This window comes from Pinus tabuliformis, chromosome 6, assembly GCF_031772625.1.
Source record: "Pinus tabuliformis cultivar Carrire ecotype Pingquan chromosome 6, CPIR1, whole genome shotgun sequence".
NCBI classification, from domain to species: Eukaryota; Viridiplantae; Streptophyta; class Pinopsida; order Pinales; family Pinaceae; genus Pinus; species Pinus tabuliformis.
The window spans coordinates 1,998,632,117-1,998,657,477 of record NC_142292.1 but is presented as its reverse complement, the minus strand read 5'-3'; the positions used below and the strand labels follow the sequence as shown (position 1 = coordinate 1,998,657,477).

General features: G+C 38.1%; 1 pseudogene; it reads right to left on the bottom strand.

Moving 5' to 3' along the window:
* Nucleotides 1-24,880, bottom strand: part of LOC149267260 (uncharacterized) — a 63,640-nt pseudogene extending 38,760 nt beyond the window's left edge.
* Between the last annotated feature and the right edge of the window lie 481 nt (nt 24,881-25,361).

Below are 25,361 nucleotides of genomic sequence, written 5' to 3'. Positions count from 1 at the left end.
TGATAATGAAAACTCTCTGAATGATGGTACACTCAGCTGAACTATGACATGGACCGACATTTGGACAACTTTGACAAGGGTAAAATCAAACCCTAGACCCAATGCCTAGTGACCAAATTTTGCTTGAAGACTCACTGAAATGACAAAATTTGACCTTGACACATTAAAATCACTTTGTAAGAGCATGTTTGATCATTGGAGGAAGGCTGTAAAGACTGACACTAACACTCACCATGAATTTTTGTGATGAAGCTTCATTCTGCTTCTTCTTCATTATCTTTTCGGGTTTATACCTTAGAGGCTCCCACATGTTGAGTTGTACTGCTGCATTGCATGTTGATTATTTTTACCTTTTGGCATTAAGTCAGCTTCACTTGGACTCGTGTATAATCCACTTTTTGACCATGTCTTTTTTCAAAATAAACCTTGCAATCACTTATTCTCTGCAACTTGACACCTTTTTCCCATGGAAAGAAGATTCTTTTGAGTGTCATTGACTAGTTTCGTCACCTTGCATCGAGTATAGGAATGTTCCCCTCCCAAGAACTAGCGCCTCTGTATTTGGACACTCATTCTTTCCACTGTACCATAGGCATTCTTTTATTCTTATTTTAGGCTTTCCAAATATTGAAAAGACAAAAAATAATATATTCCAAAAAGGAGAGTGGGAACGGGACTTTACTTCCATCATTGTTGGTAGCAAGAGTCAGTTGTGTCGCCCTTGAACAAAGCACTTAAAATGAGTCTTTCCTCCATCGGTATGGGCTTTAGTTTGACTTAGGAGAAGCCATAACCTTGTTATTGAGTCAGTACTCCTCTGGTTGGTTATCTCTTCCAATCATATGGAGAGTTTTTTATGCCTCCTGCATGAAAAGATTATACAAAGTTATCATATGCTTCCATATAGTCACAGTTGAGTCATGCTTTTGTTCAAGGGAAGTAAACTTGAGTCATCCTTTCTGTGGTGTCTCTTGACTCATATTCAGTCGGCCATACCTGGTCTGTCAGAGTTATGTTCAGTATCACATCAGCTATTTGGTCCTTTGCTCGTGCTAGTTTGAGAAGGTCTCCATTGACTTCTTGCTGGTAGGTTTTCTCTTATCGAATTTGACATATTTCTCTGAGAGTAGGCCTAAAGCTGCACCCTGGCCCTATTTCCACTATTGATAGGTGACATTGTGCTCAACATCGATTAACATTATGGGTATTTGACTGAGTGGTTTCCCTTGTGTTAGATTCCAGCTTACATTATCACACATTACGATTCATGCAATACCTTGCTTTCCATTTGACCCTATTGGTGGATTCCTCACCTTTGTGTCAACTTTCATTATTGGTTGGTTCAAAGGGTTTCTGTCATGTGTAGTCACATCTTGTGTACACTGGAAACATGCTTCAGTTTGGTTACTTCATCTTTATTCATCTGATTCCTTCCACATTATTGGCCTGCGGGTTACACTCATGTTGGATTGATATAGGATGCCTTAATGCTTGCCTTCCAGCAGATCGTTTCCCGTCAACTCCAACTCATTGCTCTAGGAATACGATCTAGTGTCCTTTTTCAGTACCTTAGGGTTTGCAGTCATTAGTGGCAGACTCCTTCGCTATCAAAATTGAGAATAGATTAATTTCTCCTAGTCGATAGATTCTCTCAAGTGTTCGCCTTCAACTCATTTATTCACACTTGTTATATTGTACTAGGGTACCTTGACTCTCATTATCATTATCGGTGAGTTGTCTCACGTTTGTTAATGGTATACATCAATGACCGGTAATTAAATGATTTCTCACATGGTCAACTTCAACTCATTTATTCCCATAGTGTAGAAATGTACCATGGAAGTTAGTGAAGACCTCGGTTTGCATCAGCATTCCATGGTTCACATGTCAGTCCCTCTAGTTTACTTCCAGTGAAACCATCCACCTTATATGCTGCAGTTTATCACAACAGCATCCTATATGTTGGCACACGAGTTACATACAGTACCATTATTCCACTTTTTGACTTCGTACTTTTGAGGATTAGTTATGTGACTTTAGTGATCAGATATTTACTTCAACATCATTGATCAGTTCTTCTATATGTGATATTGCGACGTGGCATTGATATGTACTTTTCCGGTTGTGATCAGATGATCCACTATGTGTTTCTCAATGTCCTTTGTACTTGTATACATATTGGATCCGCTCTACACTCAATATGCATACATGCTTTACTATCTCTGAGTATTGGTACGCTCACCTCAGGCATGATATTTCTTTATGATCTCTTCCCTTGGTTTGGTAGGCTATAATCTGGTGATCTCCTCCCAAGTCCTTGCATGATTCTTTCTATACACTTAATACATTTTGGCCATCATGTACCCCTTTTGACCTCATATATTAGGGGGCATCTGTTATAGCAACATTTACTACCTTTGTATACTTGATGCTCCGAATCATGGCCTTGGGCAACCCTTCCCCTTCAGACTTGGTCCAAATATTAAAAAATGTTATTTTAAATTATGTATGTGACTCTACCCTGTAAAAAGCACGTGCACACATGGGTTTAGCTATACCCAATCTACGTATATGATTTAAAATATGAAAAAAATATAAAATCCCTAATTTTTGGGCGGGGTTTACGAGTTACACCGGAAGCCTACCTACAGGGTCCCGTGGCCTAACTATTTCCCAACTGATTTTTTTTTTTTTGAGCTCATATAAAGACACCTCATGGGGAAGGCCTAAGGGGAGAGAGAGATAGGATATTAATATTATATCCAACCTATCCCTAATCAAGTCTGATTTCATCCCTGTGCCTCCTGTACTCCTAGCTATAGTAAACCCTTGTTTCCTCATTGTGGTGTCCATATCCTTTATATAGAATCCATGTGTATGTGTTTGGAAGATGATTGTTGATGCTTGGGTTGGATGGATCTGGAGGAAGGTTTCACTTGGAGTCAGAGAAGGATCAAGTTTTATTCTTGCATAATCTTTTGTTTTCATTAATAAAGAAGCCATGTCTTATTCCTAATGATTAGATCTTAATGCTTTAATTCATGTTTTAATCTAACTAATGTATGATTTCATGTTTTATATTGATATGCTTATATGATCTAACACTTATATCATGAACATGATTTCAGTTACTACTGTTGTATATGATTTGCTTGAATGAGTTGCAGGTTTTAAGCCATTGGAGGAAGTAAAGGGTTTGGACCCTACGGGAATGATCTCAAATGTAGGACCTTCGGGTAATACTTATTCTTCCTACTTCAGTAGTTTAAGTATTAAGGTTTCTTGTTTGTTTACTTCTTGTTGGTGTATGCCCTCTGCTCTGTTGGGGTGCTCAACCCATACCATAGGGTGTATTATTCCCGTAACAATCCTGCCAACTATCACCACAATTACTTCTTATACTTGGCCACGGCCAATAGTACTATTACCATGAGACTGCTGCAGGACGATGATGATGGGAACGAACACATGATCTACTACTTAAGCCAAAATTTTATCAATTTGGAAACTCGATATGCCCATCTCGAGAAACTTGCTTTAGCAGTTGCTCATGTTGTTCAATGCTTTCGACACTATATTCTCTTACGGAAAACCACTGTGATTTCCGATTGCAACCCCTTGACCTACATCTTGACTCATTAGTTGCTGGGGGGAAATATTTTAAGTGGATTGTTATCCTTCAAGAATTTTATTTGGAGTTTTCTACAACCAAATCAAAGAAATCATTGGTTTTCACTGAACTGATTTGTGACCTTACCTCCGCAACGACATCTATGACTTTTGATGAGATCATTCCTGATGAGATTCTCTTTCTGATTATCACTCTTGACCCATGGTATGAGGATATTATTGTGTATCTTCAGACCCAAAATTTTCGGTCAGAGTTTTCCAATTATGAGCATCATCACATTTGACATCAGTCCCAACCATATTGAATCATTGGTGATACTTTGTACCGTGTTGGTGTTGATTCTATCCTTCGTAGATGTTTGACACTTGAAGAAGTTGATAAAGTTCTCAATTACTACCACTCTGGAGCTTGTAGTGGTCACATATTAGAGTATGCTACTACTCGGAAAATCCTTCGTGCCAGTTATTTTTGGCCTTCCATATTTAAAGATTTCATTTTAGCAGTCCAAAAAGGTCACGCCTGCCATATTTACAATCGTAAGCAACATGCCCCACCCGCACTCCTACAACCAGTTGTTACCATCAGCCCCTTTGCTAAATGGGGTATTTATTTCATGACATTTAACCCTCGCTCACCTAGGGGGCATGGTTATATCATCATCGTCGTTGATTATTTCACTAAATGGGGTGATGCCCACACTTGATGCTAATGGTAAAACTGTTGCTCAATTTCTTTTCAACCATGTCATAGCTTGGTTTGGTGTCCCTCAAGCCATCGTTATTGATCATGGATCTCATTTTTGAAATTACATAATGTCGGAGCTTACTGCTCGATTGGGTTTGCGTCAAGACAACTCAACTCCTTATTATCCATAGGCCAATGGCCAAGTTGAGGCAGTCAACAAAGTCTTGGTTAATATGCTTCAACGCACCATTTGGATGCATAAATCAAATTGGAAACTTATGATATTTTTAGCTCTTTGTTCTTACCGAACCGCAACTAAGACTGCCACTGGATTTACATCCTTTCAACTGGTGTATGGTCTGGAGGCAACTCTTCCAATTGAATGTGAAATTCATTCACTGAAACTAGTTGTCGAATTCCTCCATGATACCTCACTTGAAGAGGAATGTTTACTTTACCTCAAAAGGCTCGATGAAACTTTCCACTTTGCAATGTTAGTAATTGAAGCCTATAAGAAACGAGTTAAGACTCAATACGATAGAACTGTTTCTCCCCATATTTTTGCTGAGGGTGACTTGGTCTTGCTTTATGATCAAGCCAATGAAAACTTTGGAGCTGCGAAATTTGAACCAATGTGGCATGGGCCTTACATTGTCAAACGTGTTTTACAAAAAGGTGCCTATGAGTTACTAGACTATGAAGGGAATTATTTCGCTAAGCCCAAAAACGGGCTTTACCTGAAGCAGTATTATGCATGATTATCCGTGTAAATACTTATGTACATTAGTGTGCAGTGTGATTTTGGTGTGTTGGTTTTTGCAAATGTTTTTGTTTGCTTACCTCTTACTCTAATTGGCTTGCAGATGTCATCCAACCATAGTTTTTCTGATGGTGCTTGTCATAGTACACATAATCTATATTTCGTTGCATGGGAAATCTATGACCCTAATGGTGAGTTAGTGAATTTACAAGGTATTTGTTTAGGTCGGAAGACTAATAACATTGTCGAATATAGTGCAGTAATCGAGATTTTGTCAGAAGCTATTTTTCTTGGCATTAGAGCGTTAATCGTAAAACTTGATTCGCAGCTCATTGTGCTACAACTTAATGGACAATAATTTATTATAAATCCTCAAATTTTGAGAATGTATTTTCCAGTTCATTTATTGGAATGAGAATTTGGTTTTATTACTTATCATCACATTCCATGATGCATGAACACATTAACAGATGCATTAGCTAATTGTGTGTTAGATAGACACTTGCAGATTTTGTAAATCATAAAGAATCACATATCAGACATGGTAAGCATGAAAACATGTATATATATATATATATATATATATATATATATATATATATATATATATATATATATATATATATATAGATAGATAGATATATATATATAGCGAGTGTTTGCAAAAGAGTTTGCTACATCAAAATGACAAAAGTTTGTGTTCTGAGACACATGGCTTTATAAGCCTACAATAGTACAGAAAGTAAACTAGAAGTTGGCTATTCGCCCACATGATGCTCATGATAGCACGAGAAAATCCTAATGTCTCAACCTAGCAGCCAACACAGTTTGGCGGAAACCCCTATAGTGTGCCTCTGGTAGCATAATGGCACCTCATCGATCAAGTCATACTTTGGAATCCCCCTAGTTAAAACTTCTAGTTTACGCTTTACCTCGACAATAGGATCTGCTCCCTCCTCATATGGAGGAGCCTCCTCAATCAGGTGTTCCACTTGCCTGACTATTGTAGAAACCGCTTGAGGTCTCTCTTGTCCAAAATCTGCACAACATCATAAGTCAAATATCAGTACACATATAAAAAAGATATAAAAACTTCAAAAATAGTGTTTTACCTGAATCAGTCCACTATGCCCCTAGAGGGAGTGTAATATCTAGATCTCCTCGAAAATCTGTGTCTGCATATGCCCAATCATCGAACATGATTAGCTGCTGGTGCAGCCATCCAAAAAATTCTAGAGGGAATGACATCTCTTGACCGCCTCCATGTCGAGGCATCAACTCTCCCCATCTGAGTAATCGTGGATCTTCGGGCACTAGTGGATGCACTTCTAACCACTAATAACGAAATAATGGCAAATGTTCTAGGATAATATTCACAAGAATAGATCCGAAACCAAATTGTTTCAGATTCCCTAACTTGCACTTGGTAAGTTGGTGCTTCATGCACACCAACAAACCTTCGCACCAATTGAAAACTGTGGGATTTAGGTACTCGATTGCATACTGGAAATGAGACTTTGTTTCCTCATGCAACGCTTGTGCCCCATCTATTCAGGCCATAGTGTGTAGGATTGTTCACAGTGGGAGGTTGGTAATGGTCTTTATGTCAATTTTCTTGTTGTGAGTCTTCTTGGCCCCCAGATAATGCCACACAATGAGCATATTCGTGCTCTCTCCTCTAGTGTGTGATCTTGACAATTGCACCCATTGTCCCTTTCTAGAAAACCCAGTAATGAAATAAATGTCAAAGACCTCTATTTCAAGCTCTTGATCCCTGAACATGAACAATTGGTGATCTACATCCCACCAACTAATTAGGTGCTGCAATAACTCAGGCTGTGATCTTATCCCGTGAATCATGAAGAACTTGAGCAATCGACATGCTCGTAGGGCATTAATACAATCTTAATCTTGCATAGCCTGATGGTCGTTGGCTTCATGACCCCTCTCTTTCCTTTAAATCACCATTTTGGACTGGTTAACCTGCAAAAAATCAACATACCAACATTTCGTGAGCATCCATGGAAAGAAAATCCAAGATTAACTATTTTACATGGAAGATTTCACTTTAAAATTTTTACCTCGGTGCCAATGCGTCTGTTTATGGGTTTTCTCGCGATGCTAGGATGAGGGTCTAATTGACCGTAGGGTGAGCAAGGCGAGTCTGATGGGTGAAACCCACGCTAGTCACCCACGATATGAATTTTTTGCAAGTCTTCCTTGCAACCTACCTTATGGATGAAAATGCATAAAATGACTACCAAATTGAATAGAAGGGACATATCTTTTACATGCAACCAGCGACCCGACAAATGGTGTCCAAGATTGATCATGCTCCTTGCCTGAAAATCAAGGTAAAAATGCTCTCACAATTTCAAATTAGTAAAATGGTAAAAATAATTAACTTTTTTCCCTATTCATAAGTTTTAAATAATATTTTTACCAAATTAGGTCATACTTCGCTCATTTTTTAATATTTTTCCTTGAAATCGGTAATGTGCGTTTCCTTCTGGAGTGAAAGGTCATATGTTCTTAGTGACGGTGATTTATCTTGACTGATTCAACAAGTTTTATTTTTTCATTTTTCTGAACTCATAAAAGATAAACGAAAATGTGACCCCCTGGAGTCATCTTTAAGCTCTTTTCTGACTTTTGAAATGAAAATATTGCCGAGTACTTGTCATTTCAAACTCGCAAAAGTAAATAAAATGGAATCTACCCAGTATAAGTTTAACCCTTTTTTAGACTTAGATAGATTATTATACAGAAAAGGAAGACCTTAGTCGACCATGGCTAAGAGGTTCTTTTGGATATTGTTTTCTACCTTTTCAGGTTCAAGAGACGATCTACGAAAAGGGAACTTTGGGGTTTTATTTTTCGCTTCCTTTTCAAACTCTCTAAATATGAAAAATATGTCAAGTTTCCCCTTCGTTAGACTCATGAAACTTAAACGACATAGGACTTGACACCATGACGAGACTGAGTTTCTCCTTCCCAGGGCTCGTAAAACTTACTAGGATGGATTCATCCGAAGGATGAACTTATATGGAAAGCATATGCTATCCCCTTCAATCTTGCGATAAAAATATATGGGGTACTCACCATATATGGTGGGGGAAAAAGTGAAAGATATCATCTCTTGTATTTTGTAAAGGCAGAATGTCACTCTTGAACATGACACTCATCTGTTAGTTGTATCGGGTTTGGGACATCCTCACTTGGTAACTTTCCTTCCTGGGTTTGGGGAATCCATTTTTCCTCTCATTTGATTATACCATTTCATCATCATGACCTCTGATCTTATGTTGAGTCAAATGTTGCCAAACTCCGGAGTCATGTCGTCAATATGTTCTAGAGAAGTCCTATATGCAGTTCTTTATCGCCTATATATTGTCTAACTTTCTTCCACAATCCTGGATCACACTTATCTACTCTACTACATCCTTTTGTTTCGTTTCGATGACATGGGATTCATTATGGCCCTCCTTCAATGGATCACTTCCTGTAGAGTTCAGCTCATTATCCAGGAAGATGATCTAGAAACTCCCTTCCAGTACCTTAGAGCTTGCATGCCTCAATGGCAAGTTCTTTGCATTTAATGACAGGTTTACATCATTGAGCTTCTGATTCCATGGGTGTTCAACTTCATCTTCATTATTCACATTCGTGGATTGTGTTTATTGTAGCTTGAGAGTCATTGTCATTATTTTTGGTTTCTCTCGTGTCTGTTAACGGTTTACATCATTGACTGGTAATCAAGTGGTTTTCTATCATGTTCAACTTCGACACATCTATTAGCATGATTAGAATTCATACATTGATCGGGTCGAGACAGTAGCGCAAGACCTTGGATTTTGTCTGATAAAGTCCAAGTTGCGTGGAGTTATGAGTCATTCATGATTATACACATGTTTCCTCTAGAAAGATGGTTGTGACCATACAGCAGGTCCATATTCATGATCCTTTTGATTTTGATGACTGCGACCATACCGAGGATCTTTTCAAATGATCCTCCTATTCTGATGGTTGCATCCATACTGTCGATTCATGTATTATTAGATGCCTATTCATGTATCATTAGGCATGATCATCAGAAATTTCAGATATGTATATGTATATGTATATGTTTGATTTGCAAGTCTCTTGACGGTGTTGTTCTCGTCCTTGCACTGACTTGTAAAGGATCTCAACCATCACTCCTTGTTTTTCCTTCATGCTTTAGGGGGCATCTGTGGTGGGCTCCAGTATTGTAGCAATAATGCTACAACTCCTGGAACTCCCTTCTTTAATTTTATCAACCCGATAGTTCGTAACAAACTTGGAAGTGACGGTGCTGTATGCACAAGTACTAGCTCTTGCCGCAGCTGTCACTTGGTCAGCTGGCACAAGTCCGCTAGGGGCTCAAGCCAACTTCTATGAGCTCTTAGAAGAAGCTTTTTAACTGATGGACGAAAGCTAACTCAAAGGAAGCTAATCTACTTGCGGAAAGAAACTGAAAGCCAAAAAGAAACGCAAACCCTAGAAAACCCTAATTCTACCAACTAGTCATACTGATGCAAAGGAAAGAATGAAAACTACGAAAAGAGTGCCATTACTTCTAGGAAGGTAAAATGCATGTGTCTAAGTTATCACTATCTGAAGAAAACATCTTTTTGTATTTTTGCTTAAGTTGTTGAAATTATCATGCATGTGCTTCTAACTAGTTTTCCACTGTGCAGGGATGGATCAAGGGATGAAATGCTTTGGGAAAGGTTGGGATGGTACAGAGAGGGTCTAAGGGATCCCTAACATTCTTTCCGAGAGTTTCACAAAGTCTGGATGCTATGCAACCGAGGTTATGGACTTCTACAGGAAGTCTGCAGGGGTTTCTACAGGATGTTCTGTAATTCTTCTACAGGATGTTTCGAAATGGGATTTTTGAGGATGGGTGATTGATGGAAGATGCATGGATGGTTATGGAGGTAGGATGGGGGTCTGAAGTGACCCAGGAACTGATAGATGGAGTGGTGAGATGATATGTGGAAGGCTGATTTGGCTTTAAGGTAGTTGAGACAACAATGGAGAAGAAGGTAGGGTTACGTGGGCAAGAGGATGGGTGTGAAGCGAGAAGCCTAGATATGGGATGAATCAGATGGCTCTGATGAAGCTTGACCATGTGAGTGAGTGATAGAGATGCCCTGCACAATGCACATTCAACCGAATCAATGAATTCTTGCAAACAAACTAAGTCCTAGCTAACTTAATCTAACTGTCAATGAAATGAATAAACAGCAGCCTCGTTTGGAAAGAGAACCATGTACATCACGTGATCAAGAACATTCCGAAAGATCTAAATGCATGACAAACTCCTACCAATCGATTCCCAATCATAAAAAGCTACTTTAACCAACAAAAACAACCAAAATAACAAAGCAAGATCTAAAGAGCAGAGTTTATTTTAAGAACGCAGCAAACACACATAAAGATAAACAAGGGAGGTACTGGGCGCTTGAGATGGGCCCAACCCCAATAGCTTCAGCCTCCCAAGAGAGATTTAGAGCTGGTGCAAAGCTGAATTCATCTTTATTAATCAAGAATGAAGAGTTACATCAAAACTGTCCACAAGGAGAGCTTGAGAATGAGCTGAAAGCAAAGCTAATCTATTGCATACAAATCGAATTACAAAATGACTACAACAAGGCTACGAAATGACTAACTACTAGCTACTATCTACTGGCTAACTAGCTAACATCCACTGGCTAACCAAAATGAGGCCTAAGCCTTCTTATTTATACAAATTGAGGACCCAACAGTCCTCCTAAACTTTAGGGACTCGGCTGCCCAAAACTTGGAGTTAACAGCAGTCCTACTTGACTTGCTTGGCTGCCCTTGTGCTGATTGATTCGGTGGCCCTTGAAATCCGAGCTGATGGTGGAGAATTCGAGGTAAGGGCCCATAAATGAAGGGGACACCTTCCTACAAATCCTCTAGCTTGTTCTCCCACGAATTTGGCTGCCAAGTGCTCATTAAGACCTTCAATTTTGTCTCCAAGTTGACCAAAAAGGCTACACAAAGCACCCATTAGACTTGTTGGCATAATGACTAACCAAATTCACTCTATTAACATAAATATAATCAAAAACATGCAATAAACTAATGAGAATGGTGGATTAAGTCAAATTAGGAGGTTGAATGAGCCCAAATAATTGTCCATTTTTGGGGCTCATCAATCTGTTACACAATATTTTGTCACACCTCCTGTTCACTTCTTGTTCCATATCACGAAGTTCAAAAACGTTGACTACTGTGCAGCATATACACCATGATATACAGACCAAAGCCTCCCTGAAGAATCAAAGGAAAACTGCCCTAAATCCATTATGAAGAAGGTTGTCTAAAACCCTATTTTTTGGGATTAGTGCATTTCGCTCCACTGCCTACTCATTTTGATGGCAAGTTGCTCAGTCATACACTCGCATGCCAGCGCAAGTTTTCAGTCCAAGGTTGTCCCCAACCTTATATTGTCACGGGGTTGATTCAATCCTTAGCGAAAAGTTATGTTATTATCGGCGACACTTTATATTGTCATGGGGTTGATTCAATCCTTAGACAGTTCTTAACCTTAGAAGAAGTTGAGTTAGTACTGAATGATTGCCACAGTGGAGCTTGTGGTGGTCATCTATCTGGACTTGCTATAGCCCAAAAAAACTTGCATGCAGGGTATTTTTGGCCTTCCATTTTCAAAGATTGTGTTGATGCGGTCAAAAAATTCCATCCTTGTTAGGTTTATACTCAGAAAATGCACACTCATCCATGTCCATTTTTTCCTATTATTACTATCAGACCATTCACAAAGTGGGGAATTGATTTTACAACTTGTACCCTGCATTCGACGAAGGGTCATAAGTATTATATTGTAGCAATGGACTACTTTACCAAGTTGGTCAAAGCTATGCCTACTATAGTGAATGATGGTCAAACAACTACCATGTTTCTTTTCAACCAAGACATTTCTCATTTTGGTATTCCAAAGGAGATTGTCATTAACCATGGCAGTCATTTCCAGAACAAGATGATGGTTGAATTGGCTCTCAAGTTGGGTTTCCGACAGGAGCATTCGTCTCCTTACTATCCTCAGGCCAATGGTCAGGTGGAAGCTATGAATAAATCCCTGAAAATTATCCTACAAAGGACAATTAATAAGGCTCAATCCAATTGGAATATCATGTTATATCCTTCAGTTTGGGCATATGAGATGTCGGTTAAGACCACTACGAGTTTCATTCCTTTTCAACTAGTTTATGGTTTGAAATTGATATTCCATGTGGAATGTGAAATTCCTTCTCTTAAATTAGATATATAACTTCTTCCAGACACTTCTTGTCTTGAAGAATGTATCGTTCATTTGGAACATCTTGACAAGTAGCGTCAAGATGCTGCCACAATCAACGAAGCTCATAAAAAAAGAGTGAAAATCCAATATGATAAGGTTGTGTGTCCTAGGGTTTTCTATATATGTGACCTTGTCCTGGTCTCTGACCAAGACAAAGATGCCTTGAGGGCAGGTAATTTTAAATCCATGTGGTACGGTCCTTTTATCATTAAAAAGGTCTTAAAAAAGGGAGTTTACAAATTGGTTGATTTTGACAGAAATGAGCTGTCGAAGCCCAGAAATGGGCTCTATCTTAAAATGTACTATGCCTAGCTTTTTTCCTAGCATTTTCTTGGTTATAGATATTGTATATGTTTGTGCATATCTGTCTATAGGTTTCATACTGATATCGATATTTTAATCTGCTTTGGCAGGTATCAATGGATGATTTGGTATATCTAAGGTTCACTGATGGTGCTAGTCGACATACCTGAAATTTGGCATCCACGGCTTGGGTAATTTACTACACATCAGGTCAATTGTTGGTTTCAAGAGGCGTATGTATCAACCCTACTTCAAATAATGTTTCCAAATATATTGTTGTGGTTAACCTACTATCTGAAGCAATGTCTCTTGGTATTGATTTTTTAGTATTATACCTGGATTCACAACGGGTGGTTTCTGAGTTAAACAACATCTATTGTGTGAGAGATCCTTATTTATATGGCTAATTTCTGAGAATGCATTTATTACAAACATCATTTAATTTTATCACATTTATTCATATTCCACAATCAGAAAATTCATTTGTTGATTCCATAGCTAATCAATCATTAGATTGACATATTAATCATTCATTGCATTAAAAATAAAAAATAGTCGAACATCATCTATGTATATGATCATCACATTATGAAACCATCTGTATATAGATAGAAGTTTTTGTTCAAAATGTTATACAAAATCGGGACAAAAATTTCGTACAAAATTAGGGCTTAAGCCCAATCATGCCTATCAAAATCTAGACATCTCTAATCTATATCTATGGGTCTAGCTGCGAAAGTACATCTCAGAAGAAGATGATGGAATTAGCTAGCTGTCTGAAGAGATGCACCCAATCTCGTGGTATTCCAACCACGCATATCTGCATAGCCTCTGGTAGATCCTCTATCGCCACCATAGGTACCTTGTGAGTTAACCTCTCTAAGTTCCTTTGTATAGTATGGAGGCATCTCTCAGCCTCCGTTGTGGCACTCTCAGCGTCTCTTCCACGATGCCTGTGCCTAGGTAGACCCTCTGGTCTTACTGGTCCCACATCTGTATCATGATCAAATAATTTTGTAAGAATCTTTGTCTCATCAAAAAGAATTTCAATTCATAATCTTTTGAAATCTAAAAAAAAAAATCAAATAACTTCAAAAAACTTAAAAATATTTTTACCTATGGCACCCCATGCAGCATTTGGTGGAAGCACTAGATTTGGATCCCCTTTGAATTCCATACCTACAAAGGGGTATTCCTCGATGACAATGACTTGTTGTTCCCGCCAAAGGAAAAAATCGTCATCAAAAGTTGTTATAGGGACCTTGCCACCTCCTAGTCTCTTCATCAAATCAACCCACCTACCTATACGTGGATCCCTCGGGCTGCTGACGATAAAGAGAACTTTGGGTCAAAGCCCTGGTATCCTCTCAAAGAAGAAAGTGCAAAGGATGGTACCATACCCAAAATGTTTGGTGTTACTCTTTTTTATAGAAGTGGGTTGCTTCTTCAGATTGATCAATAGGGTTGTACACCAATCAAACACCGTGGTGAGGGAATCCACTACTAGGCTCATTTTAACACGTGATTCTTCGTGCAATGAAGCTGAACATGCTACCCTATCAATATTAAAAAGGACAATCCTGATGGGTAGACTCTCCACATTCTTTATTAGGATATGTGTCCCTACGTTCTCATTATTTTTGGGGAAATATATGCGAATATAATCATCTACGTTGAGACTGCCTCGGCCCTTCCCTTGCAATTTAACTGGATCCCCTCTTCGGAAAAATCCAATGATGAAATAGATATCTTCTACTTCAATTCGCAAGTGCATTTGATCAATCATAAAAGCATCCTCTTCTGGATCCCACTAATTCACAAGCATCTCTAGCAACCTTGTGTTAGTTTTCATATTTGGAATTTTGAAACTTTTTGACAACCCACACCCTCTCAATGCATCTAGTGACAGTGGGTCATTCATTACTTCATTGTCTACTGCACTATGCTCTCTTTCTTTCCATGTGATAGTCATCCTACAATTCAAATATTTTCATGCATTAAAAATCATAGTTTAAAATTTTTCATTGCGCACATGCGGGTTCACATCATACAAAGTCGTGTATAGGGCTTACTCATACATGGCTTCAATATGCCCAACCCGCGTACGCACAGAGAAAAAATATAAAAACAAATTATTTACAGTAAAAATCTTAAAAAATTGTTTTAAATGCACATAAATTCATTAAAGGATCGAATTTGAGGAATACCTGGACATTTGGTAATTGTTCGGGCCGAGAAATAAGGTGGATTGTGGTTGTTGGTTTTTGCTCCGGAGCTCCTTCTCTCAATTTTTCAAAATGCAAATGAGGTTTGTTGGGCCAAAAGGTCTATTTATAACTTGTCATTTGAAAAACTTTTAAAAAGCCACTTTTACAAAGTTTCACTTTAATTTCTAATAATTTTATAAACTTTGTGACATTTTGGCCTTGAGTGTTGGGATAGGTTGTCTTTCAGGTTAAATTGAAGACTTTGAGATTTGTTCTACCACTTCGATTCTGTTATCACAAATTCCAACCCTAATAGGCTGCTGATCAAGAAGACTTTGAGTAACTATTTCAAACCAAGATTTTGGCTGAGGCTTAGCCTACTCAACCTGAGAGGGCTCTCTCACTCGTTTAAAGATTTCAATTAAGGATTAGATGGCTAACTCTATGGAAAAAACAAGTGAAAAAGTATAAATGGTTGAACACAATCAATAAACATCCATTGGGCTTATGGAGTTAGCATATGTTTCAGTATCACTATAAGATTAGCTTAGCATGGAAGTCAAGGCATCAAGAGTTTTAATATATCAGCAAAACAGAGCAAAAATATAAGAAACACAGCCTATAAACACATGTAGGAAGTTAGAGCATTGTCAATGAATTCTAAGTAACATGCATTCATACCACTGCAAGTGAATAAGTGGAGGAAACCATGAGGAAAACCAACATCAAAACTCTCTTCTGAATCCTAAGTAGTGAAGCCAAATATCTGTATTAACATGAAAAAACGCATTCTTCCACAATGTCACAGTATGACTGTTTCTTTTGAAAATTTCCAACCCCTGGTGCATTACACCTCTTTCTCTATATAGAGTCATCATTACAATATTGGATTCCTTCCTCCAACATGAGGGGAATTCGAATTTTCTTGACCTGACACCTACTCATAACTAAAACAGACTATTAATTACAAGAGACAATTAACTAACAGTCCTAGAGTCCTAATACAATTAGGAGTACAACTCCTTTTATGATAGTAACAACCTAAAATATGAATTAAATTTGATATTTAACAGTTTCTCCTCCTTAAATTCGACCTTGATGATGTCCATAACCCTCCTACTGGCCTTCAATAGCTTCTCCTTCATCTGCCCTAAAAACTCGGAAACTGACCCCTGCTCTGTTCTGGCTGAAAAATAGGTGTTGGGATAGAGCTTTTATCTCCTCATCAAAAATTTATTTTGAAAAACTAAAGGAAAATTTTGTAGACCACTCGGTTCTGAACAAAAACCTCTCTTGGTTTTTCACAATACCTTTCCTACTGCCCAGAAACTGTCTTTGAATATCAGGTGTAAACTGGAAAATTCTAATTTCTGAAAAATTACTCCTACAGTAGTTTCATAGCGCAATTTGAGTCATCAACTTCTCCCATCTCATAGTGAATTTGAAGAAACTGAAAGGATTTTTTGTATATAGGTATGTTAGGAAGAAGAACCTCTTTCAATTTTCCAAAATATGCTTTCAGTGGCTCAAAAAACCTCTTGTAAGTTGACTACTTAAAACAGTTTTTCTGCTGAAAAAAAGGGTTGCTTCAGTAATTTCGTAGCGCATGTAGTGTAATTTCAGGATTTTGTACTATGAAAACACCTAGACAGTTTTGTAGCGCATTCAAATTTTTGAAATGGCCAAACACATGAAACTTTAAACATGATATGGGATCCATAAGGAGTCATACAATGTTGATGGACTTCATTTAGTGATGAAAATGAGACTCATGAGACTCCTAACCTATCACCTACCCATTAAAACATAGGATGACTTGACACTCATCTAAGACCATGATTAGGAAAAATGTAAACTCTTATTTTGGTGATAACAGTGGCTCCACTTGGGATAGTGTACCCCTGTGGCACACTAAGAACTCGTAGCTCCAGTGCTATCTATTTTTTGGTAAAACATAAATACTTTTATTTGATTTGACAAGCATCTTCTTCAAACTGTTGGGCCTTCAACTCAGGCTTAAGCTTGATGATCACTGTAGAAGAAAGAAATCTATATCTACTGAAAAATGCTCAGTCAACCTACCCTAAGCTTATTTTCACATTCCTACCTACCCTATCAACTGCAACCTCCATTTGTAGCTCAAGGAACATGAAACTTCCAATGAAGCCAGTCATTAATCTGATCTGACACTTGAATCTCTTGGCTGTGCTTGAAGAAAAAATAAACATGATACTGAAATAACCGAGTCAGCATGAGATGTAACTAATCTTCAAGATAAAAATATAACTGGAAATCTGAACAACAAATCTTTTCCATGTAATCAGCTATAGGGTCAAAAAAGACATGATTAGTTTGATGATTCTCATAACATTCTATATCTTCAGACAGCTAATTCTTAGCCACACAAAATTCCTTTGATATGCTATCCAATTTCTTTTCTGAATGATTCCCACAAACAATATAATTTTCCTCATTAATATGATCATTCTTTGATGTAAGCTACTGCAAGGAATTACATAAATGATCAACCTTTTCCTCTGCCTGAGGGTTATAAAAAATTTCTTCCAGTATTTCTTCTAGGTGCTTGTAATCATTTTCATACTCTTTATGATCAAAACACTGGCAAGTTTGCTGCATCTTCATATTAATCTCAGAGGATGTAACATGGTTTTCATAGGTAAACCCCTGTTGATTTTCATGTTGCATTTCATGGGATGTTATCCTTTCTTCTTGGTGTTGAAATGTATTGTTATGAAGAACCTCTAAAATTTCTTCATCCTTGAATTCATCATCATCATAACAATCCTCCAAATATTGAATAAAACTCACAGAATGTTTACAGCAATCTTTGACCAGCAATAAGGAGGGATGACACTCTTTATACATGTCATAGAATACATCATGGAAATCAGCAAGAGAATATAATGAACCATTTTCCAAGCTTTTATACCAAGACCATGCTTTTCCTTCTAAAGTGGTCATAAACATCTTCATGAGACAATCTTCAGGGAACTGAACCTTAAGACTGCATACATGCATATGGAACCTAACCAAATGAAGAGCAGCATTGTCTTTCTTTTCATCTTTGAATATTGAAAGATCATCTAACCATTCGACCTTTGGCATAGGATTTGGAAAACCAGGGATATGAGACTGATTCATAGGGGCATACATGGCATTCATTCATGCAATGGCACTCATCTTGAAACTTCATCAAGCTACTGATCTTCTAGCAGTGGAGTCACCTTCCAATTTGTTATTTGATGTATGGAGTCGCCAAGGTAGATTGCAACCTCGAAAACTTTCTGAGCTCCTTCTACCTTCAAAAGTTCAGCTTCTTGATTTTGGGAATGAATAATCTTCAGACTCCCGGTAGACGCACCAAAATGTTATCACAAAATCCAACCCTGATAGGCTACTGATCATGAATACTTTGAGTAACTATTTCAAGCCAAGCTTTTGGCTGAGCCTTAGCCTCCTCAACCTGAGAGGGCTCTCTCACTCGATTAAAGATTTCAATTAAGGATTAGATGGCTAACTCTATGGAAAAAACAAGTGAAAAGGTATAAATGGTTGAACACAATCAATAAACATCCATTGGGATTATGGAGTCAACATATGTTTCAGTATCACAGTAAGACTAGCTTAACATGGAATTCATGGCATCAAGACTTTTAATATATTAGCAAAACAGAGCAAAAATATAAGAAACACAGCTTATAAACACATGTAGGAAGTTAGAGCATTGTCAATGAATTCTAAGTAACATGCATTCATACCACTGCAAGTGAATAAATGGAGGAAACCATGAGGAAAATCAAACATTAAAACTCTCTTCTGAATCCTGAGCAATGAAGCCAAATATATGTATTAACATGAAAAAATACAGTCTTCCACAATGTCACAGTATGACTGTTTCTTTTGAAAATTTCCAACCCCTGGTGCATTACACCTCTTTCTCTATATAGAGTCATCATTACAATATTGGATTCCTTCCTCCAACATGAGGGGAATTCGAATTTTCTTGACCTGACACCTACTCATACCTAAAACAGACTATTAATTACAAGAGACAATTAACTAACAGTCCTAGAGTCCTAATACAATTAGGAGTACAACTCCTTTTATGATAGTAACAACCTAAAATATGAATTAAATTTGATATTTAACAGTTTCTCCTCCTTAAATTCGACCTTGATGATGTCCATAACCCTCCTGCTGGCCTTCAATAGCTTCTCCTTTATCTGCCCTGAAAACTCGGAAACTGACCCCTGCTCTGTTCTGGCTGAAAAATAGGTGTTGGGAGAGAGCTTTTATCTCCTCATCAAAAATTTATTTTGAAAAACTAAAGGAAAATTTTGTAGACCACTCGGTTCTGAACAAAAACCTCTCTTGGTTTTTCACAATACCTTTCTTACTGCCCAGAAACTGTCTTTGAATATCATGTGTAAACTGGAAAATTATGATTTCTGAAAAAACTACTCCTACAGCAGTTTCGTAGTGCAATTTGAGTCATAAACTTCTCCCAGATCATAATGAATTTGAAGAAACTGAAAGAGATTTTTTTAGATAGGTATGTTAAGAAGAAGAACCTCTTTCAATTTTCCAAAATATGCTTTCAGTTGCTCAAAAAACCTCCTGGAAGTTGACTACTTAAAACAATTTTTCTGCTAAAAAAAGGCTTCTTCAGTGATTTCATAGCGCATGTAGTGTAATTTCAGGACTTTGCAGTACGAAAATGCCTAGACAGTTTCGTAGCACGTTCAAATTTTTGAAATGACCAGGCACATGAAACTTTAAACATGATATGGGATCCATAAGGGGTCAGACAACACTGATGGACTTTATTTAGTAATGGAAATGAGACTCATGAGACTCCTAACCTATCACCTACCCATTAAAACATAGGATGACTTGACACTCATCTAAGACCAAGATTAGGAAAAATGTAAACTCTTATTTTGGTGATAACAGATTCCATGACCATTGACCCATCATGGAAGGTATCATTTTTCATCACTGGCATATAGGTTAGGAAATATCACTTTTCCGTTGCATTATGCATTCTAGCCTCCATACTACGATATATTGCCTTAGGGTCGACCCCATTTTGTTATGATTCTTAAAACCATTTTTCACTTGCCAACTTATAAAATCATGACATGATGGTAGATCCTTCCTTTACATGGGCTTCCTAGTTAGATCCTCGCTTACATATGTTCCCATGCTGCAAATATTGAGTAGGCTCAATAGTCCTCTTTAGTCCCACTATGACTTTTTGCGATGAAGCTTCATTCTCCTTCTTCTTCGTTGTCTTTCAAGATTTATACCCTAGAGGCTCCCACATGTTGAGTTGTACTCTTGCATTGCATGTTGACTATTTTTACCTTTTGGCCTTAAGTCGGCTTCACTTGGACTCATGTATAATCCACTTTTTGACCATGTCTTTTTGCAAAATCAACCTTGCAATCACTTAGCCTCTGCAACTTGACACCTTTTGCCCATGGAAAGAACATTCCTTTGAGTGTCAATGACCAATTTCGTCACCTTGCATTGAGCATAGGAATGTTCCCATCCAAAGAACTAGCGCCTCTGTATTTGGACACTCGTTCTTTCCACAGTACCATAGGCATTCTTTTATTCTTATTTCAGGCTTTCCAAATATGAAAAAGACAAAAAAATAATATATTCCAAAAAGAGTGGGAACGGGACTTTACTTCCATCATTGTTGGCATCAAGAGTCAGTTGTGTCGCCCTTGAACAGAGCACTTAAAATGAGTCTTTCCTCCATCGGGATGGGATTTAGTTTGACTTAGGAGAAGCCATAACCTTGTTATTGGGTTAGTACTCCTCTGGTTGGTTATCTCTTCCAATCATATGGAGAGTTTGTTTATGCCTCCTGCATGACATAATTATACAAAGTTATCATATGCTTCCATATAGGCACAGTTAAGTCGTGCTTTTGTTCAAAGGAAGTAAACCTGAGTCTGCCTTTCTGTGGTGTCTCTTGACTCATATTTTGTCAGCCATACCTAGTCTGTCAAAGTTATGTTCAGTATCCCATCGGCTATTTGGTCATTTGCTCATGTTGGTTTGCGAAGGTCTCCATTGACTTCTTGCTGGAAGGTTTTCTCTAATCGACTTTGACATATTGCTCTTAGAGTAGGCCTAGAGCTGCACCCTGGCCCTATTTCCATTATTGATAGGTGACCTTGTGCTAAACATCGATCAATATTATGGGTCTTTCCCTGAGTGGTTTCCTTTGTGTTAGACGTCAGCTTACATTATCACACATTAAGATTCAGGCAATACCATGGTTTCCATTTGACCCCACTGGTGGATTCCTCACCTCTATGTCAACTTTCATTATTGGTTGGTTCAGAGGGTTTTTGTCATGCGCTAGCCACATCTTGTGTACGCCGGAAATGTGCTTCAGTTTGGTTACTTCATCTTTCTTCATCCGATTCCTTCCACATTATTAGCCTGCAGGTTACACTCATGTTGGATTGATATAGGATGCCTTAATTCCTACCTTCTAGCATATATTTTCCCATTGACTCCTGTCATGCGGAAAGAGTCAATTTTGCGGACAAAACCGACCTCCCTAGAAGTAAGGCTTTCTAGTGACAAACAAAACAATCAAGCACTATCTTTCCCTAAATATGCATTTAAAATAAAAGCAACCAGGTGTTTAAGGCTTACCTCTAGTCCAACGCTTGTTTGTAGCAGCCAAGCCTCTTCGATCCAGATGAGCTCCTTCTCCTTTAAGCCTGCATTCACTAACAAGCAAACGATTACATAGCACCTGAATAACTCATATAATAAAACATATTCATCATAAAGACCAAGGAGTTTATGAAACAAATTATATATAACAACTTGTTGAGAAAAATGAACTTAATTGTATTAATTGGAAACAAAAGAAACCATTACAACCAATGCCTTGGTGTTGTGCAGGTCCCTCCCAGGGTCCAGCAAGAGTTCTCCTTTACTTTGATCAGCTCACCCACTTCCAAATGAAGCTAAGAAAGGATTGGAATCTCTCCTCTCAAGCTCTAAAAGGGAGTCCTAATTTCAGCAGCATCTACCCTTAGGAATGTTCAACTTTCAACCTCCCCTCCCTCTGGCCCAATGCCTATATTTATAGTGCTTTGGAGGAAGTTAATCAGGTCCACCATCAATGGGATAAGCCCCTCTTTCAATGGGATAGCTCCCCTCTTGATGGGATAAGTTCCTCTTTCATTGGGATGCATGAACCATCTGGAGGCGCTCAATCCACGTCAAACCATCTTCTAGAATGCTCTAGAATCGACCACAAGTAAGTTTTTTGAAGTAAAACTTGTGCCTTTTGACCTTTACAGGAGTACGCACCCACCCCTTTACAGACAAAGTGTACAAGTACACAGGTATTATGTATTTTAGGTGCGTACACGTAGGTAAGGGTAAGAGAAACTGCATAACCAGAGTTATATTGACTTTTAAAGACTTTCTCTCTTTCTTGGAGTTTGACATGAGGAGCAGAGGTATAAGACTTGCCAAGGAGGACAGTATGACAATTGATGGAGCCATACTGACTGCAAATAGTCATGGTGACAAATTTTAGTGTAACAACTCCCACTCATTGCTCTGGGAATAAGATCTAGAGTCCTTTTTTAGTACCTTAGGGTTTGTAGTCATTAGTGGCAGAATCCTTCACTACCAATGGTGAGAATCCATCAATGTTTCATGATCGATAGATTCTCTCAAGTGTTCAACTTCAACTCATTTATTTACACTTGTTAGATTATACTGGGGTACCTTGACTCTCATCATCATTATCAGTGAGTTGTCTCACATTTCTTAACAGTATACATCAATGATCGGTAATCAAATGCTTTCTCACATGGTCAACTTCAACTCATTTATTCCCATAACGTAGAAATGTACCATGGTAGTCAGTGAAGACCTTGGTTTGCATTAGCATTCCATGGTTCACATGTCAGTCCCTCCAGTTTACTTCGAGTGACACCATCCACCTTATATGTTGCAGTTCATCACAATAGCATCCTATATGTTGGCACCTGAGTTACATGTAGTACCATTATTCCACTTTTTGACTTTGTACTTTTGAGGATTAGTTATGTGACTTCAGTGATCATATATCTACTTCAAAATCATTAATCAGTTCTTCTACATGTGATATTGCGACGTGGCATTGATATGTACTTTTGCGGCTGTGATTAGACAATCCGCTATGTGTTTCTCAGTGTCCTTTTTACTTGTATACATATTGGATCTGCTCTACACTCAATATGTAGACATGTTTTACTATCTCTGAGCATGGGTATGCTTGCCTCAGACATGAGATTTATTTATTATCTCTTTCGTTGGTTTGGCGAGCTAGAATCTGGTGATCTCCTCCCAAGTCCTTACATGATTCTTTCTATACACTTAATACATTTTGACCATCATGTACCCCTTCTGACCTCATATATTAGGGGGCATCTATTATAACAACATTTACCTCCTTTGTATACTTGATGCTCTAAGTCATGGAATTGGGCAACCCTTCCCCTTTAGACTTGGTCCAAATATTAAAAAGTGTTATTTTAAATTTCATACGCAACTCTGGACTGTAAAAAGCACGTGCACACGTGGGTTCAGCTATATCCAATCTGCGTATATGATTTAAAATATGAAAAAAATTATAAAACCCCTATTTTTTGGGTGGGGTTTACGAGTTACACCGAAAGCCTGCCTAAAGGATCCCATGGACTAACTGTTTCCCAACTAAAAAAAATATTTTGAGATTATATAAAAACACCTCATGGGGAAGGCCTAAGGGGAGAGAGAGATAGGATATTGATATTATATCCAACCTTTCCCTGATCAAGTCTGATTTTATCCCTGTGCCTCCTGTAATCCCAGCTATAGGAAACCCTTGTTTCCTCATCGTGGTGTCCATATCCTTTATATGGAATCCATGTGTATGTGTTTGGAAGATGATTGTTGAGGCTTGGGCTGGACGGATCTGGAGAAATGTTTCGCTTGGAGTTGGAGAAGGATCAAGTTGTATTCTTCCATACTCTTTTGTTCTCATCAATAAAGAAGCCATGTCTTGTTCCTGATGATTATATCTTAATTCTTTAATTCATGTTTTAATCTAACTAATGTATGATTCCATGTTTTATACTTATATGCTTATATGATCTAACACTTATATCATGAACATGATTTTAGTAACTATTGTTGTATATGCTTTGCTTGAATGAGTTGTAGATTTTAAGGCATTAGAGGAAGCAAAGGGTTTGGACCCTACGGGAATGACCTCAAACATAGGACCTTCGGGTAATACTTCTTCTTCCTACTTCAGTAGTTTAAGTATTAAGGCTGCTTGTTTGTCTGCTTCTTGTTGGTGTATGCCCTCTGCTCTATTGGGGTGCTCAACCCATACCTAGGGTGTCTTATTCACGTAACAATCTACCCAACTATTACCACAATTACTTCTTGTACTTGGCCACAACCAATAGTACTATTTCCATGAGACTGGTGCAGGACAATGATGATGGGAAAAAGCACATGATCTACTACTTAAGCCAAAATCTTATCAATTTAGAAACTCAATATGCCCATGTCGAGAAACTTTCTTTAGCAGTTGTTCGCGTTCTTCAATGCTTTCGACACTATATTCTCTTTTTAAAAACCACTGTGATTTCTGATTGCAACCCATGACCTACATCCTGACTCATTAGTTGCTGGGGGGCAAATATTCTAAGTGGATTGTTATCCTTCAAGAATTTTATTTGGAGTTTGCTACAACCAAATCAAAGAAATCATTGGTTTTCAATGAATTTATTTGTGAACTTACCTCTGCAACCACATCTACTGCTTTTCATGAGATCATTCCTGATGAGATTCTCTTTCTCATCATCACTCTTGACCATGGTATGAGGATATTATTGTGTATCTCCAGACCCAAACTTTTCGATCAGAGTTTCCAATTATGAACATCGCCGCATTTGACATCAATCCCAACCATATCGAATCATTGGTGATACTTTGTACCGTGTTGGTGTTGATTCTATCCTTCATAGATGTTTGACACTCGAAGAAGCTGAGAGAGTCCTAAATGACTACTAGTCTGGGGCTTGTGTTGGTCACATGTCAAAGTATGCTACTGCTCAGAAAATCCTTCGTGCCGGTTATTTTTGGCCTTCCATCTTTAAAGATTTCATTTTAGCATTCCAAAAAGGTCACGCCTACCATATTTACAACCATAAACAACATGCCCCACCCACACCTCTACACCCAGTTGTTACCGTTAGCCACTTTGCTAAATGGGGTATTGATTTCATGACATGTAACCCTCGCTCAGCCAGGGGGCATGGTTATATCATTGTCGTCGTTGATTATTTCAGTAAATGG